The sequence below is a fragment of the Watersipora subatra genome, chromosome 5, assembly GCF_963576615.1.
Source record: "Watersipora subatra chromosome 5, tzWatSuba1.1, whole genome shotgun sequence".
Classification (NCBI taxonomy): Eukaryota; Metazoa; Bryozoa; class Gymnolaemata; order Cheilostomatida; family Watersiporidae; genus Watersipora; species Watersipora subatra.
In genome coordinates, this window is record NC_088712.1 from 15,558,326 (window position 1) to 15,578,990 (window position 20,665).

Here is a 20,665-nt window from a genome sequence, read left to right on the forward strand (position 1 = left end):
ATTTAAGTTTTTTGTAGATCATTTACTGCTAAAACCTTTATGCACAGTTTAATTGCTGATGCCACTTTTTAGTATAAATATTAATTTTTGATAATAAAATTTTTAAATTTAAGAAATTATAGCAATCATGATGCAATAAGAGCTCAGTGATGCAGGATACTATCCTGTGTTTCCATTTTGTCAAATAGAAAAGCAAAATCATCAAAAATGATTAAAATGCAAGTTCTCAACAAAAAATCAAACTATACATCAATACCATAATGGAAAACTTTATTGGGCAATTGCCAACACTTGCTGTACTATCGTTAGTACATGTAATTATAGCAAAATAAACTAATCTACTGTAAAACCTCTACTTTAATGCCACATCTCCTTTATTTGAATGCTATCTCTATTTGACCACCACCATGAAAAATAAATTGAAAAATAAAGAGCCACGATCTTATTGAACGCAACCACTATCTGACCGCCTATTTGACATTATTTGATCTTTACGAGCCCGTAATATTAATATATCAGAAGAAATATGCTAGATGGTAAATTAGTGTTGATTTTTTATTGAAAATTTTATTTATTATGTGTGCATTGTCAGGCATTCATGTAGGAGTTACTATAAATTGAAAACAGTAAATCATGGTACTGTTTTATTTGCTTTCGTCAGTATGACATTTACCTTATTGATAAAAATCTTTGTACGCAAAGTTAACACAACTGCTAGTATACTGAGATGAAGGCTGTCTAGATTAGCACGATGCACTATTCCCTAAGTGTTCAGCAATCTTTTTATTAAGCTCGTTAAGTTTTGGATTATATAAATATAATATAAATAAATATAATATAAAATATGACTAAATGACATTAAAACATAAACCTTTACTATTATGAGAGCCTCTTCTGTCTGTCTGTTCAAAGCCAAAGTTAGAAATTTGAATAAAATATTGTTTTATACAAGAGTTAAACATGTGACAGATTACCAGCCAGAAACTCTAACAGCACCGATAATCAACCAAATTTCCACATTTCCACATTTCCACATTTTAGAACAGTCATACATATAGTTGTTCTATGTGATTTACTATCACACCTGAAAGTCTTCCACAAGCTGGTAAAGTACTAGTTCACTATAAAGTTGATTCTATTTTCTTTGTTTGCACAACCAAAAATCTGCAGTATTCTTATAACCATAACTGTTGCTCTAAACGTAGGTGAGAGATTTTCAAAGTTACGCCATTGCACATTCACTCATATGGCTTTTGTTCAAATATCTGGCAGCAGTTTAATCACTTCAATTGCTAAATAATTGTAACATAAGTAAATTTTAATTGCTGAATCATTACCTTTGTTCCTTTGAGGCCGAATTATTTTTGGACAACTTTCATTAAAGTGATTGGATGCTTCATCAATTACACTTTATAATATCGAAAAGTCATATAATACAAAACTATAAAACAACTACTATAAATTGACTACCATTCCTCCAGCTTTTGTTTTGGCAAAAAGGTAAGTTGAATGATACATGTATTAACTTAGCCGTATAATACTTGAAAGTTGGTTATTAAATGTATATAAATATTTTCTTATTTGAAATGATTGTCTTTAGAGTCGAGGTAAATTATATTAGGGTAACTGCTTAGTATAAAATAAGAACTTTCTTAATTTGCTTCAACAACTTATTTTTGTTACACTGAAAAAAACTTCAAAATATTGACATCCCTATAACAAAAATTAAGGAAATCACAAATTTCAATGTGTCCCAAAAAAGTTTGTGCTTTTCAAAACTTAATGGTCAAGCCAGAACTATGGTTTCTTGTTTTCAAGCTCAGACCAATTCTGTAAAACCTACTCATTCTTAATAAAATACAGTTCAAGATGTAAGTTTAATTCATATTAGATTTATTTTTCAATTCTTCAACTAAGTGCAGATAATGAAAATTCTTTGATAGGAGGTCAATAATCTTAGTCATGTGACCATCACAAAAGGATAACTCAAACATATAAGTATATGCCTAAACTGTATTATAACTACCTTACTGAACACTACATTTTCTCTGTCATCAAAGGCTTTCCCATAGCGACATCATCGGAAAGCTATATTGGTAAGGTTATACATAAAGTGTTGTTTACAGTGTTGGTACCTTTGTCGAGCTGCTAAACTAACCCATATGAGAAGAGAAATCAGTGGTCACTCCATTGATGAGTCGATATGAGTCCATGAATCGAATGAAATAGGATCATAAAACTAAAGTTCCTTATTCATGCTACAAAACTGTCTCAATAGAATCAGACTGCGTCGATCTATATATTCGTTCTGTTTAGCTCAACAGACTTTACTTCAGTAAGCTGAAGTCATATATACCAAATGCTTTTAGAACTGAAATCAAAGAAAATGAACTTCAAAATTACAAGCCTGTCTCTTGCGATCTGTCTTTCAGCAGTCTGTAAGTGAATCTTCTAATAGAAACAATTTTAACCAACTCACACCTTCGTTGGCTAATAATTCATGTAATACTATGAAACACCTTAAACTCTATCAACGGTTGTTATAAAATATAGACTGTAAAAATAATTTGAGTGTTTCAAACGCATACGGTTACATACTAACTTATAATATAAGCAATTTTGTTTTAGAGTTGTAGTTGACGCCGAAAAAAATTCTTTTCTATTTTAATTGTTTAAACCATATTTAAACAAGCTAATTTGACTTTACATAAATAGTAAAGTGTTGCATGCAAGTTGCTTTATGCTTTTCAAGCAATAATCATATTTGGAATATAATAATATAATATATAATAATACAATAATATATTTGAATCATATATGTTGACAAAATAACACATGTTTTAAAACTCAATTTAACAAAAGATTATAAGCCAGTTGATTTTGCTCAAAATATGTATATTGCTAAATGTTACGGCATATTGTAAAACTTTGAAAACAAATTATATCACATGCTGTGTGATTTTGAAGCATGAACAATATTCCAACCTATTTTTCGGAACACAAATGTTTTGAACTGTATTTAAAAGATTTAGCACACTTAAACTTTAGAAAAAGCTTAGCAACATATTGCTGCAACCATTATTATAGTTATTGTAGTTGTTATTAATATAAGTGTAATAGTTCCTTTTCTAATGTTTTTTTTGTATTCATGAAAAGCTATTTTATCAAAATCATTATTTGTATTTCAATTGCTACACATTGTTAGGTTGAAATGAAACCTTTAATTTTATTTTATATGCTAACTGATTTTTAGGCTTTGGTATATGCTTTGGAAGACACAATCAAACACAAATCTGCACAGAAGATGCCTGTGAAACAGATTGCATGAATATATACAGCTGCGGAAATGGCACTTGCAATGAATGGAGATGCGAGTGTGCAAACTGCCCATCATTAGGTGACGAGACGGACTGTAATTTAGTCTGCCAGAAAAAGGGATTTGCTTATGGAAAAGGACCCAAAATTGGCACCACAAAGGATTGTGTGTGTTTTAAAAACTGTAAAGAAGACCATTACTGTTGTCATGTTTGTAGACATCTCGGATGTCAGTATGGAACATGTTTAGACTCACAGTGTGCTTGTCACAATTGCTTGTGATTGATTTTACATTTTGAGATATCTCTACAGTACATATCTTCACTTATTGATGAGATAACATAGAAGGCAACCACATACATGTTACATTCCAGCTTGCATCTCATGATTTTGTAACATGTTACAATGTTGCTTCTTGTAATGCTTGCAAGGTGCCTCAACTTTTACAGTTATGAAAATGAAAATCAATTTCTAAGTTTTTATAGCACGCTGAATATAACACAAATATATTTTGTTGAAGTCATTGCTACATTGTAACCACAATATTTTTTAGTCTCAAATTCAGTTGTTCAAAACAAGGCTATATTGGCCTTTGAAGAATTCACTAATTATCAGCTTTAAAAGATTTTCCTAACTAAAAAAATAAATTTTGATTTCTATAAATGATAAAATCATAATAAAGTTAAAACTGTGGGTTTACATTGTAAAAAGTTGTCTGCCAACACAAAACAAAAGAATATGCTTTCAAAATGCGCCAAAGTAACCAAGATTACTTGAACAAGAACATACCCTGCACAACTGTTCTGATCAAGCTGCAAGAGCTGCCTTCCTTGATTTCTCTAAGATATTGTGAGCACTCTTTTACTGCCTACTTCCTTAACAGTTGAGCTGAGCCAAATGTTTGTTCATCAGCTTGCGAACTTCAGTTGGCAAGTGAAAGTTAACACAATTTACTTTTCATCAAACCATCATCTAATAAAATGAACAATTAGAGACTTGTTTTCTCTTGTTTAACTCTGCTACCCTTGTTCAAAGACAGGGTAAATTTTTAGTAATCGAGGTTACTACTGAAATAAAAAAATACCAGAGAATGGTGATCATTTATCAATGTATCATATACTTAAAACAGTATTATTAAACTGTTATTTGTGATTCTAATTGTGGCACCACTTGCGATGATATGATAGTAATACTACATACTAATCATGATAATAATAGTAATACTAATAATCATGATAATAATAGTAATACTAATAATCATGAAAATAATAGTAATACTAATAAGCATGATAACAATTGTAATACTAATAATCATGATAAAAATAGTAATACTAATCGTCATGATAATAATAGTAATGCTAATAATCATGATAAGAATAGTAATACTACTAATCATAATAATAAAAGGAATACTAACAATCATGATAATAATAGTAATACTAATAATTATGATAATAATAGTAATACTAATAATCATGATAATAATAGTAATACTAATAATCATGATTATAATAGTAATACTTATAACCATGTTAATAATAGTAATACTAATAATCATGATAATAATAGTAATACTAATAATCCTGATAATAATAGTAATAATCATGATAATAATACTAATACTAATAATCATGATAATAATAGTAATACTAATATTCATGATAATAATAGAAATATTAATAATCATGATAATAATAGTAATACTAATAATCATGATAATAATAGTAATAATAGTAATAACCATGATAGTATTAGTAATACTAGTAATCATGATAGTAATAGTAATATTAATAATCATGATAATAATAGTAATACTAATAATCATGATAATAATAGTAATACCCTAGGACACTTATATTTTGCTAGTATTTAGTTTCGTGAGTAGCACACAGAGTAAAATTTTGCTGCAACTTAATTTCGCAGCTCTGATGGGTGCGAAAATATAGTGATGTGAAAATAAATGCAGTGGAACAGACATCATTAGATTCCTCAGGTTCATTTCACTGATATGAAAAAATTTTCAATTTGGGACTACCGTACTTTTCGGACTATAAAACACACTACTATATAAGCTGCATCTGCTTTATTTTCCAATAAACGATAATAAAACAATACATAAACTGCACCTTGGTATATGCCGCAGAACTAGGACTGTGCTTTTTAACATGGCAGCAACTTTGCCGTTTAAAACGGAACAGTGCAGAACGACACAGTTTCGTATTGTCTGATGCTTTTTAACTTAGTGCCTAACGGGACAGTACCGTGAGGCATTGTTTCGTATTTTCTTTCATCGCTAGAAGTGCACTAATTGGAGATTCCCGTTAGTGCGCCCTAGTAGTGAAAGAAAAAGCCACAGATTAGCCGCACTCTTATATAAGCCGCATGGCTCAAATCATCAGAAAAAGTAGCGGCTAATAGTCCGAAAAGTACGGTAGTTTTTATTTGTGATCCGCAGGTAGAAATGTGTAGGCGAGATCAATAATGCAATTTGATTGCTTGCTTCCATTTGTTTCCTGGACTATCAATGACGTCAAGGTCCCTGCCACAGTGACCTATGTGGTACCAATATTAGAATTCAAGTATTTATAGCACGCGGTGGCCATGGCCATGGCTCCGGGTGTTGTTGCTTTTGGTTGGTAATAAAATTCATCACCACAATAATTATTATTCAATTTTATGACTTTCCCTACCAGACTGTCATCTTCATCAGTTACAAATTCAATGACTAAACTAATATCATCATCTTCCTAAATTGTCTAGGTTTTTCCAAAAAAAACTTATTATCTTAATTTGTTTTGCCATGCCGCTCAGTCGGTGTATTAGCTATTATGAGTTTAACAAAAATTGCCCAATGAGACAACCACACACCAAACTTGCTTGCATTTCCAATATGTCAATTTTATTGTGAATATCAATGAACAAAGCCATTTAATTTCCCGTTTTTGCTTGTTCGTTATGATTGTTTAGTTTCGCTCATGAAGTTTTCGTGAGAGGATGTTGCCGCGAAAATGCGAAAGTTAGATGCCGCAAATACATAAGTGTCCTAGGGTACTAATAATCATGATAATAATAGTAATAGTAATAATCATGATAATAATAGTAATACTAATAATCATGATAATAATAGTAATACTAATCATGATAATAATAGTAATACTAATAATCATGATAATAAAAGTAATAATAATCATGATAATAATAGTAATAATAATAATCATAATAATAATAGTAATACTAATAATCATGATAATAATAGTAATACTAATAATCATGATAATAATAGTAATACTAATAATCATGATAATAAAAGTAATAATAATCATGATAATAATAGTAATAATAATAATCATAATAATAATAGTAATACTAATAATCATGATAATAATAGTAATACTAATAATCATGATAATAAAAGTAATAATAATCATGATAATAATAGTAATAATAATAATCATAATAATAGTAATACTAATAATCATGATAATAATAGTAATACTAATAATCATGATAATAATAGTAATACTAATAATCATGATAATAAAAGTAATAATAATCATGATAATAATAGTAATAATAATAATCATAATAATAATAGTAATACTAATAATCATGATAATAATAGTAATACTAATAATCATGATAATAAAAGTAATAATAATCATGATAATAATAGTAATAATAATAATCATAATAATAATAGTAATACTAATAATCATGATAATAATAGTAATACTAATAATCATGATAATAATAGTAATACTAATAATCATGATAATAAAAGTAATAATAATCATGATAATAATAGTAATACTAATAATCATGATAATAATAGTAATACTAATAATCATGATAATAAAAGTAATAATAATCATGATAATAATAGTAATAATAATAATCATAATAATAATAGTAATACTAATAATCATGATAATAATAGTAATACTAATAATCATAATAATAATACTAATAATCATAATAATAATAGTAATACTAATAATCATGATAATAATAGTAATACTAATAACCATGATAATAATAGTAATACTAATAATCATGATAATAATAATAATAGTAATAACCATGATAATAATAGTAATGCTAATAATCATGGTAATAATAGTAATACTAATAATCATGGTAATAATAGTAATACTAATAATCATGATAATAATAGCAATGCTAATAATCATGGTAATAATAGTAATACTAATAATCATGATAATAAGAGTAATACTAATAACCATGATAATAATAGGAATACTACTAGTCATGATAATAATAGTAATACTAATGATAATAATAGTAATAATAATAATAATCGTGGTAGTAATAGTAATACTAACAATCATGATAATAATAGTAATTATAAAAATCCTGATAATATTAGAAACTGATCACAATAAAAAAGTTTATAATATAGTATTACTACTCACAAATACATGTTTTGCTAAATTGTAGCTGCTTTACATCATAGTTGAAGGCTTGCATCGTAAAATTTCTTTTCTTTTAGAGATAATCTTTTTTTTGCTAACATCAAAGTCTTATCAGGAACATAAATTATAACGAGAGTACTAACATAATTAAACATCTTTTTCAAATTTTCTCAACTCAACTTTAGCTCAAATAAAAAATGAAAACTTTGTTATTAGAATTATTTAGCCAGGTACTATCTCAACTAAAGCATCTTGCAACAGCTGTTCAACTTTATGATGTATAAGATAGCTCACTAGATGTACGCGCACTACTGCCAACAGTTGGTCTGTAATAAAGCCCATGGCTAAAGAGTTGCGTCATTACTTCAAAGATACCATGTGTAGTGTTTTCTACAAATGATAGTCAAATAGAAGTCATAAAGAAAAAACCTTTATTTGGCAGCGCTTAAGATAAACCATTTAAGATCTCAGTGCTGAGTTTTATTTTCTATAATTTAAAACTAATTGTATAAGTAATCGAATAAGCTAATCATTTAAAATTTTTGTAGCATTTTGCTTTGTTTCTAACAATCTTTAAAACTCTGTGCAAATGTTTAAATAATTTCTACTAAAACACTGTCATATGAAATATTTCTTTTTTCTGCAAATCTCAAATACTAGAACTGCCAAATTTTTAGCTTTGCATAATTAAAAGGGCTAAGCAAGTGAAAATATAATGTGAAATTGCATAAAGAGTAAACAAAAAATGTGAATCTGAGCTGAAAATTTATTAAAATATATGTTCAACATATTAAAATAAAAAACACATTAAAATAAGTTATATATTAAACATATGTTAAAATAAAAAAGTTATGCAAGTTAAATGTCAAAAATTTTTTAAAGTCAAAATTTTTTTAAAGTTAGAGTACTACAAGTTTATCTTTTCATAAACAATGAACAATATGTAGTCGTTAACATCCAGTTTCCAGTACGTTAATCTAGTTATAATCTATTACATACTTCATTGGAAGCCTTTAGTCACTGCCAAGCTATTTAGACAATTGATTGATTGTTTTTAAAAGAACACTCAATAAAAAAGTAACTCCTGCGCTAGTGTTGTCATTTGAAAGAGAAGGTGAGTAATTGTTTATCTTATCTTGAAGAACTTCCTAATGAAGTGTATCAAGATGATTAAATGTTATTGATAGCAACTATGCCTTTCCAAAGTCATGATATTTGATTGTTATAAAGAAATTATGCAAGTACACGTGATTGGCTGCTGTGTGAAATGTATCTTTAACATTGCTTTAGTTCATTAAACTTTTCAGAAAAGTTTTTGAAATAATTTTTTTCTGAATTTCAATAAAATTGAACTGTAAATCTAACTCTGCATTAATAAAAGTTTCTACCTTTTTCTATTGCTTCAATTAAAAAATTACCATGTGAATTATTTTATTGGCATTAAGTTTTTTGATGAAAACTACTTAGTTATTTTCATACTTGCAATTGAATAAATATTACATCACTTGAAAATACAAAAAATGATTTTGGGACCTACCATTGCACAACCCTATCTACATGCACATGTACATTGATAGTAAAAATAAACATATTTCACATTTCCAACACATTTTAAAATTTTAAATCTAGCCAAATAACTAAATTACGTTTACATATATACTGTATATCTTGATGGATGTAATGGCATGCGTATCCATAGGATAGGTACAAGTTATTCATTTTTTTGGATTCCAAAGTTTTTGGAAAATATTAAATTACCTTTTGTTTATGCTAGAAAATAATTCAAATAAAATCTGACCTAGCTAAAAAACACCTGCAGCCAAATAGGTCATACAAAAATCGAATACTATTTTCAGTATTATGTTTGGTGAAAATTCAAAATAATAGCCAAGTTGCCACAGATAATCGATAAGTTTTGTTATCATTTCTACTGCAGATCAATAATATTTTGAAATTTTACATGCTGCCATGTGATAGAAGAAAAAGACACCCAAATACAATGGCAGTTGCTGCAATATTGGTGGCCATACTGACTGCCTTCACTGTGATAGGTAAGTACTTTTGGCTGCTTCAAATAGTGTACCATTTAGAAACTACAACAGTTTTTATGTGATTTATCTGGTAAACAGTAAACCTGCACAATGTTTTGGTTTGATCCGGTGGTTGTGGTTAGTTTCTATTAAATCAAGTCAAATCTTTTATTTTCTGACATCGGAAAAACCGAAAACTTCGGTTAACAAGTGCGAGTTTGAGGTACGATTTTTTCGGTGCGGTTTCCGTTTCCATATCATAAAAACTGTGCCTGCGTGCTTGGACCAGATACACAGAATCTTCCATAAAAATTTACACTATTTTGTCTTGAAAAGTTTTTTTAATCTTTGTTTTACATAAATGTAGATATCACATCCATTCTCGAAAGCTATTTATATTTCATAACAAAAATTTGAAGTTAAGGTTCATGAAATGAGGATGTTTAGGTGGCTTTGGTTCATGTTAACCGCAAGCAATTGGGACATCGTTTGACTCTGTGATGAGTCATCATATGTGTCGGTTATAAACGGTGTTAGAATGAAGTTGAGGTTTATAACCGAATAGACGTGGAAGACCAATCGTACAGGTCTAGTAAAACATAGAGTTGAACAGAGATTGTTACAACATGTCTACTCAGCAAAACTTTATTTTCCCTTTTACTAAAATAGTTTATTTGCTGAAACACAATGTTTGATGTTTTTTAACTCTAAAGGTATGTTTACACTATATCGCTGTATTTTGACATTGATGCCGCAATAATTTAGATAGTGTCAAGGCTAACAATGTTCACACGACCACAAACTCATCTGCGTCCGCATCAGCAAATACTCTGTGATGTAGTGTTTTCATTTTTATTTCCAACTTTTTGCTAAGAAACCTATTGGTTTTTGCAAGCTCTATTTAAATACTAATCTCACTGCAACTATCAGAAACGGAAATGAATAGTTCATGTTCTCCACGACACTGAATTACTATCACCGAAACGGTTCACCTTGTACAAGCTGTTATAGATGCTCGGCACAATATCAAGAAAGTTTGACAGCTTCAAGCTTTTAACCCTTGTATCTGCGTTGATCAGTCGATGCTATCAATTCCTGGGGCATCTAGTCAATGATGAGCCTTGAATGAAAAAAGCCAAAGTAATGTTACCCAAGATTAAAAGACCAAAATTTTCAATTTTCTCACATTTAATTACATTGTGGTCAACGTTTTTGATAAAATGAAACGTTTATCCAATTTAAACATTGCACTATTACAATAAGATACTAAAGGCCTTGTTTAATAATTTTTGTCAGTTGAACAAAATATGTTTTTTACAGTTAGAATAAGGCTTAAAAATAGCAGAGATGGGTTTGTCATTTTAAACGTTTTTTCATTCATATCTACATAAATCTCATTACAATTCGAGGTATTCATATACATGTATACTCTCAATACAAAACGTTTTATACTACATACTATATGCTATAGGCTATTAACTACATGAATGAGAGATATATATCACATACCACATACTATAACCACTTTAATTAAACACTTTACTATATAAAATAGATCCTGTACAATTTAAAATGTATGTTTCATATCATATACTATATAGTATGTTTACAAATGTACTATATAATTCATACACATCTGCTGCGTTATTATTGGTCGTTGTCTATCTGACCTACTGACTAGCTGGTTGATTGTCTGTTTTTCTGTCCTTCCATCTGTTTTTTGCCTACCCGCATCAGAGCTTACTCACCTGTCTGTCTATCCATCCATTCACGTGTTTGCTTTTTTGCACAACAAACAGAGAATAGCTATTAATGCAACTGTTGTGAGATTTTGGAAGACCAACAGTAGCTGACATAGCTGGCTAGCTCAGATGGTAAGAGAGCCAGTCTAATAAGCTGAATTTCATGGTTGGCATAACAAATGGAGCTCAAAATGGCCAAAGCATTAGCTGCCTCGTTAATTGTCTGTACAGAATTTTGTAATTGCGGGAAAGTTGGTACATTTAATACAACTGTTATTGTAACACAAACATAAAAAAATGACATTCATTCTGGAATTTATCATTTCTGACCATGTAGTAATGATTCAAAAGTTACCTTTTAGTGATAAGGAATCTGTCAGTTTTCTTAAACAAATAAAAAAACTGATTTCATATCAAAAGAACTATAAAAGATATTTAATCAAAAATACATAAGTTACTTCTCATTCACCAACTATAACAGTTAAAAATAGAAAGATTGGTGGCATTTATTCAGATTCCACATATTAAGTGCTAGAAATAGTATACTTCTCATTAACATGATGTAATAAGTAAGTTAAAAAAACTTCACATTCAAAAATCTTTAAACAATGTGTGTGGTCTCAATATACAGATTTGAACACTACAATAACCATACCCTTGTTTTTTTTATTAACAAAAATAAACTATATAACTTTTGTGTTGCACAATGTTTACATAAATATTTCAAATTCTGCATTAAGTTTGGTCTGGAATTTAGATTTCTAACTAATAAATCTGAATTTATAAATAACTTATAAAAGGTAACTGAAAGTCAACTAAAAACTGACAAGCATCAAAGCTTAACAACTACTAATAGTTTTTATTAAAATTATGTATTGGCAGCAAGTTTGAATTTAAATTGAGAATAATGATTTTTAAAATCTATTTTTTTAAACAAATAAACTAGATACTGATTAGGTGTCATTTTGCAAACAAGTTGTTTTTAAGTTTCCATCTCGTTATAAATTAACTTGACAAATCTTTAATTGATTTTATGAGAATGTATTGACTTTCTTTTATTACTTGCTATTTTTTTAGATGTTTGAGATGGTGTGACTGCCAAAATGTTTAAGTTTAAATCAACAAAACTTAATTGCAATAAAAATGCTCAGATCATGCAAAAGTGGTTATGAGTCGCAGAGAGACCAATAGAATAGAGACATGTAAAGCTGCAATATAAATGCCACACCTGATGTCAGCTATTGCAGCGATAACAATTAGTCAAGTCATCGTGAACTTTCTTCTAAGCATTTGAACTGCAAGCAAGTTTCATAGATTTTTATCTTGAAACATCCACGTAGTCAGATCACATCATTAGTCAAAATTAATTGTAAATGAAACAAATATACTGATAATTTTTGATGAGATTTTGTCAAAGTTCCTTTTCTAAAAATATGTGTCAACTTGCAATTTTCAAGATTAATAAGAAGCAATATTGTTGTTTATTCCAATTTACTTGCAATCTAACTGGGTTTCAGCTGCAAGAGAGAGAAGCCAAGAGCGAAGATGCTATATTCAATTCTGCAGAAGCTTCTGTGAAGGTGAAAGGAAATGTATAACAGGTTTCTGTACTCGTGCTGGCTGCCACTGTGTTGATTGTTCAAGACTAATACTGGCTAAATCAATCAGAAACCAGAGCCATCTTAAAGCAGCTCTGGAAGAGGCAGTAATTCTTTCTAAGAATACAGAAACATCATCTATGGGAACGGTAACAACTCAATAAGTGTTACTGCATTTGAGTCTGTTTAACATAAAACCTTTATATATAGTAGTTAGTGCTTTTATTATTTTAATTCTAACAACATATTGAAACTTATTTTGTTAAAACAATATTCTCTTTGAATAAATAATAATTGTAGGCTAATATTTATACAATATTCACAAATATAATGGTATAAACATTAAGTTATGAAAACACTTTTGAAGCATATACATTGCTCCAGAAATGGTTTTAGTAGTAAAAAGTATTATTGTGAAACTGTATATTTGTAAACTGATAAATGAAAAATAATTAATTAATGATATACTTATTAAGGTATCAAAATGAACATTTTTAGATTGTTCAGTTCAATTGTTTTCATTATAAAAATTGCTAAATCTGGTAGAAAATTTTTTTGGTTCTGTATGTTTTATATTATATACATGTAGATATTTATATTATCTGCAATAACTATTTTTTTGAATAGTTGTACAGTGACTACCGCTGCTTTTTGATAATTAACCAATTGTTTTACTGTTTTATTCTATGTTGTATTTTTCATTCTAGTGCTGATACTTATTTTTTGTTTGAGACACAAAACTGATGTAAGTCAAACAAACTACCTTTGGTACATTTTAACAATGTGTATTTTTCAAAATAAAGATTTCAACACCACAAAAACTATATCTTGTTACTTTGTTTTGTTTATCCAGCAGTACTCTGTTTTAACGGATAAAACACTTGAACATGAAAATGAATGCGAGTTCTTAACAAAAAGTAAAATAAATAAGATTAAGGTGTAGAGAACCTTATATTCTGGTCAGTCTGCAACTTGGCCCAATTTGAAATCTTGGCATTTCATTTAATGTCACCAGCTCTCAATGGTTGCAGTCCCAAGGGGTCCTAGCTTAAAGAGAGATATACTTGTATAAAAATAATAACATAGCATGAAAAAAGTGTAAAACAAGAAAGCAGCTATTTTCATGTCTATAGACAAGCGTCGCTCTACAAATCTTTGTGTTAGTTTCATTAGTTCTTTTCTTGCTTAGTTGGAAAACATCTGGTTGTCTCTGTGTTTGGGGAGTGTATTATTTATGGTTGGCTCTCCTTGGTGGCCTTGCTGCTTCTGCCACAAACAAGTGCTGTGACAGAGAAAATTGTGTGTTAAATGCCATAAACTGGCAGCCATAATGTGAACGTTGGCAAAATTTAGAAATAAGTCCAAAGAGAAACATTGGTAAAATATGATGCATTGAGGCTGATGGACTCAAGGAGGCAGCAATCCAAGGTGCAGAAAAGAAAGCCTGCCTATCCAATAAGTATTTAATTCTAATTTTATATCTATTAATGCAATTTAACTTTGTACTAAAATGAAGATTTGGTAAAGCGCTCACTAAATAACTACTTCATGATAAGAAGTAGGTATAGTGTCAAAAGAAACTGGAAGCCAGCCTAAGGAAATACACAGCAATTCTTTTGTTACGGCCTATGAAGAATACAGCCTTAACTTTTATACCTTGACCGTACATTTAGATACTGTACATGAACAGAGATTATTGATACACGAGTTCACAGCGATTTTAGCCACGATGGCAATGCACAAGTTGTGTATGGTCAAATGTTAGCAATATGAAAACAGTGGGTAAAGGAGAACACAAGTTCTAATGGTAGTAACATATTTATGTTATACGGATAAAGATGGAAAATTATTTCATGTGCAGCGAAAATATGTGAATGCCAGTTTTTTACTAATTATCAAGGTCACTGCCCAGAGCCATCTACAGTAAATAAAACTAAAAGCAGAAAACAGCAACAATGAGAGGAGACAACTCAGCAAAAAAGACTCTACAGCAACAGAACGGAGTAGACAACTAATAATAGCTTTGCTCAACTGTAGGTTTAACCAAAGCTATAAGTTGTCGATTACTGGCAGTTTTATCTAACTCACCTGACTAACTTATACCTCATCAATCTTCAGCACCCTTTTCAAAGATTTTATTTATGAATCGATAAGCACAAACAGGGCTTCTGTTGAACTACAAGATTTTTACAAAGAGGTACACAACCATTGGAACTGATAAGTTATCCAGAGTAAATAATTTAGAGTAGAAAAAGTTACAGTATATCCTAAGCTTTTTCCGCTGAAGAAATATGATAATGGTGGTGCTCGTAAGGGCCTGGAGAGTACCCTTAATATAACCAAACAAGCATCATGAGGCTAGGCAAATAGTTTACTCAAGATTATGTTAGCCTTCTAAAAACTTTGTGGCTGGACTAAGTTGTGCTGACCTTGTGGCTGAGTCAGCGCACCTTACTGTATCTGTTAAAAGTAGCTAAGTGCTAATAACACACCTCACCAAAGGTAAGCCTCAACACTCATAAAATTTTCATTTTATACAGTACGCTGTTCACATTCCGAACACTACAGTACAGGTATATTCTTTAATGATGCGCTGGTCTTACACAATCTATCTATGTTCTAAGTAATCATGCATTCTATTACCTCGATTAACTCATCCATTAAAGCTTCATTTGTCAGATGATGTGAGACAGCTTCTAATGACCAGGATTTATTTGGTTTCTTGAGTTAAACGCGAAACGCAAATACTTCCTTTCAAGTTCGGTAAAATGTTGGTAAGTACTGAGCTTACAACACAACCAGGTTGCATCTGGTGGCTTGTATTTGACAATAAGTTGAATATATTGTAACATTTTCTCTTTTTTGTGCAAGTACTAATAGAAGTTAAACATAGGAAAAAGTGATGAGGGCACCTGACCAGTGAACAACCGTTTAACGTTTCATTTCTAGGAAAGCTGCTGGTGGCAATGGGAAGGCCATCCTTCCTTAACTGGTTCTTTTTGTCAATTTGATAATGCAATGTTGGATGCCTTCTGAAAAATAATTCTGCAGCCAATGTTTATGCAAGGGGGTATTGTTTGGAAATAATGCGTGTGGAATTCATTTTAGAAAAACTATCAAATTATTTTGTTACTGCAGCTAAAGCATTGCGACTGTTTCTCGTAAGTAAGAAAGATAACCGATATGACATTTTTTAAACATATACCAAAGCCAATTGTCTATGAGATGCAAATTTTTGAATAAAATTGTTTTTCTGAAATGTAGTGTGTAACAGAAAGAATAAAAATACAATAATAATAGATTGCTCAATATTTAATACCAAATGAGAATATTTGTGGAACATTTCCTTCATACCTTTAACAAAACAAAATCCCAGAAGACTATTTGTTTTCAGAATAACAGCTGATAAGATATTTTGCAATATTTCTAAATTTGTTCATGTATTTCTATAGTCTATATCTTTATAATTTTTTTATAATTGCGTAGTTAAAGAGTCAGGTAGAAGACTGTAGATATTTTAAACATTTTGAAACTATAAAATGACTATGTAGGTGTGATTATGATTGCAAAATAGTTTTTTATCAGTCAGTTGAGGAAAAATAGGAATATGTAGTATGATTACCTAAAAACTGCCGACTATTTCTCAATAAAAATTGTTATTATGTTAGCATAAATTTAATAGAAATCATGAGCTACATGTATGTTTCAAGTTAACATTTCAAGATGGTTCAATCTTGAAATACAGTTTCTAGACTAGACACTTTTTTGGTTATTTTTTGCTTGGCCACTATAGCATTCATTTGTTTTACTACCTACATTGTCTGTGTTTTATCACAGTCACAGTGTTTTATCAAAATCGACTATTTGCTCTCAAAATAACCACAAATTACAGTCATAAATTAATATGTAGTATATTTAGTTGTTTAAACTGGAAGTTTCTACTGGCATGTTGTTATCAAGCAAATTAACATATGAAAATAACAATGTAAAAGCAAACAGTTTAACAGGCTATCTACCATAGTGCAATTTAAAAAAAATGATATTGATCAATGATCTATTTGATTGGATATCAACCATCAAATGAATCAATCAGCTGCTTTATTGACCACTGTTGGCACCAACCAGTTGTGCCAACTATAAATCAACAAACAAAGGAAAAATAATTTACTTGTACATCTGGGTTGTCAGACTGATCTGGTAAGGACATTTATATCAAATACAAAATTAAAAAAAAGTAATCAAGTGTTATTCAGAACTCATTAACTAGATACCTTCAAGGTTAAAGAGTGCATTTAGTTAACTAATAAATAATTGATATAAATAAATGTATGAGGAGCTTTTACAGGTGTTAAAAATATTTGATGATTTTCTTCATTTATTTTAATTACATGCCCTCAATTGTTCCGTTTATTTGTACAAAACCGTGAAACAGGTTTTCCTAAAAATAGATATTCATATATTTTATAATAGATTGTAAATGACATCTATGATTCTATTTAAATCACAATTTATTTGAACAGTTAAAATATTTGAGCAGCTGAACAGCTGAACAGCTGAGTTACATTTCTTCAGACTGTCGAACCTCGGATAAAAAGGAGTAACATGATTGATTATTAAAAGAATATTCAAATTATTCATTATATGAAAATCGATAATAGCTTGAAATGTTTATAACAAGATTGCAATAAAGTTATAATATATGTATTTATCTGTAATATTAATTTGGTAAAATTTCAGTTGTAGGCTAAAAACAGATCAAGACAAAATGATGAAGTCAGGCCTGAGTATAACTCTTGTCTGTAGTTTGTCTTTAATCTGTGCATGTAAGTATAAACTATTTACCATATATGTTATTTATTATGTACACATAAATAGTAATTAGTTACAATACATGTTCTTTATGCTGTACATGAAAGTATAAAATAGTTACCATGTATTTTATTTAATCTGTGCATGTAAGATAGTTACCATGTATGTTATTTAATCTGTACACGTAAGTATTATTTAGTTATCAAAAATAATCTTCATGCTGTAAATGTGAGTATAAATAGTTACCATGTATGTTCTTTAATATGTACATGTGAGTAGAACACTGTTAGCATATATGGAGCTGCATTGTTGTAGTTTGTTAGCTAGCCATATAGCTGATTAAATAGCTTTATATGCTGCATGCAATATGGTTCAGTAAATTGATGACTCACTAACCATCTAACAACATAAATATAACAAACACAGTGGCAAAAAAATGCAGAATAGTCTTTCCTTGCTGCATCTGCAGCAAGGAAAGACTTTAAATAAATAAATATATATATATAAATTATAAATATAAATAATTAAAAATAAATTATTAATCAATATAAATAAATAAATAAAAAGACCAAAGAAGATTAAAAAAGGTTTCATTCAGATTTTCACCAAAATGCATCAAATGATTGTATGTAATATGCTTTAAAAATATTTTTGTTAAAGAGGACCTCCTCATATAATTTCTATTATACAATAATTCTAGCTTTAAAAATAGATTGATATAGTATTATAAACAAAAACCTGGTGAAGAGAAATACAACTTTTTTCCATCCATCAAATGTCGCTCTGAATTTTGTTATAGTCAACTAAGCTTTTCAAGTATTGATAGTTAGCAATCACGTTTTTGAGTCATTCTAGATTTTAATAATATTCTTGGTCCATCTGTTTATTTTAATCAACTTTAAAAAATTGAAAAGATTTTTTAAATATAATTCTACTGAGATGCTAATTTAATTAACCATTCATTGCATATTTAAGTGATACCTGCAGAAATACCAATCTAAATGATTGAAAGTGACAAAAAAATTATTAACTATTTGATCGTTTCAAAATTTGCCATTAAACTTAATTTCTTTCCATGCCTAATTGTTTATTATTATTTTTATTTATTTATTGTACATGGATTATTTTTTGATAGTAGTAAGTTAATATACTTAGAATTAAACCTATTTAACTTCATATTTATTACATTCCTTACAATTTTTTTACACTAAACATTAAATGTGATTACACGCTATTTTTAATACTTGCAGGCATGTCTATGAACTTCATAGATACTCAGTGTACAAACAACGATTGTGCCACTAAATGCAAAGATACATATGGATGCAGCAACGGAACTTGCAACCAATGGAGATGTGACTGCCAAGGATGCCCACCCTGTGAAAGTGAGAAGTGTGGAGCGATATGTCGCGATCAGGGCTTTGCAGCTGGTGTTTGTCCTGAGAACACCTGCATGAAGCACTGCGTATGCGTTAAGGAGTGCCAATCTGATATCTTCTGTTCATACATTTGCCGATACCGAGCCGAGTGTAAGTTCGGCACCTGCCACAGTGGACAATGTAAATGCCACAGCTGCTTATAATGAACAGAAGTGGATCTGGAGACATTGGTCCAACAATATTGTCTATCCAAATCAATATTGCTGTTATTTACACATTATTACGCTGATATAATACATGAAATAACCACATTTCAGTATTATTAGGATATCTAAATGCTATGCATTTACTCAGTGTTTATTGGACTTTCTTGCTTGCCAGACCTTTTCTTGTTCAATTCATAATTGAAGCAAACAGAGCTAGAGAATTGAAAAACATAGCGATGAATCTCTCATTGCTTCACTAATGGTTTTTTTGGAGCCCTTTGAGCTCAAGAAATATTTCGATGTTGCAAGCTATTTTTCGCAAAGCCTGTACTTTTCTTAGTACTAGTGTGTTTTGAAATATTATACGTTATATATAATTGATAATAAATATTTTATCACAAGATTTGGTAAACAAATCTTTAACAAGTTCAAAAAAACTGCAGGTATCAAAACAAACTTCCTAAAATATTTAAGTAAATTAGATGTGAAAGTTGTTATTGTTAACATCCTGAATGTCTTCCCTCTCTTTAGCATAATGAGAACTCAGAGCAAAAAAGATGCAACGAAAAACCTGATGTTAGCAACATGAAATAAACAATTGCTTATATTGCAGGATGATCATTTTCCCTAGAGACTATTGAAAAATTGCCACAAGTTTAGTGAACCATAACAAAGCTTTGCTAAGTGCAAAAACAAAATATACATATATCACCATCTTTGATTGAAGTAAACAAAATTCTAAAACGTTTGTTTGCACAAACTGGGTTTTTGTAGTTGTTTAAATTTTCACTGGATGCATGATTGCCAATTAATATTATTATCAAATTCTTGACAACCGTACGGACTTTTAACCATGTAACTGCCAGACTCAAAAATCACAATAAAACATTGCTCAAGCTATCCAAAAACTTAGGGACTTTGTACAAAATTTTAAATAAACAAATTCAAATGGAAAACAAAAAATGAACCTACATGTATTTTTGGCAGTATAAATTATAAATTAACCTGCCTGTGCACACAAGTGAATGCTAAATAATTAAATACCTATTTTTTTCTTTAAAATTACCAATTCACGAGTTCTATTATTTTAAACAGACATACCTAACAGTATCATCATTGAAACTATGTTATTTCAATGTCAAAAGCACAACTA

At 29.4% G+C, this 20,665-nt stretch overlaps 2 long non-coding RNA genes across 2 annotated transcripts; both read left to right on the plus strand.

Annotated features, from left to right (window-relative positions):
- Nucleotides 1-1,470: 1,470 nt before the first annotated feature.
- Nucleotides 1,471-3,844, plus strand: LOC137396583 (uncharacterized). Its single transcript, XR_010978581.1, has 3 exons — nucleotides 1,471-1,500; nucleotides 2,370-2,438; nucleotides 3,254-3,844. It is a non-coding gene; the product is annotated as an uncharacterized lncRNA (long non-coding RNA).
- Nucleotides 3,845-17,261: 13,417 nt separating this feature from the next.
- Nucleotides 17,262-19,915, plus strand: LOC137396757 (uncharacterized). Its single transcript, XR_010978604.1, has 3 exons — nucleotides 17,262-17,315; nucleotides 17,856-17,941; nucleotides 19,178-19,915. It is a non-coding gene; the product is annotated as an uncharacterized lncRNA (long non-coding RNA).
- The last annotated feature ends 750 nt before the right edge of the window (nucleotides 19,916-20,665 follow it).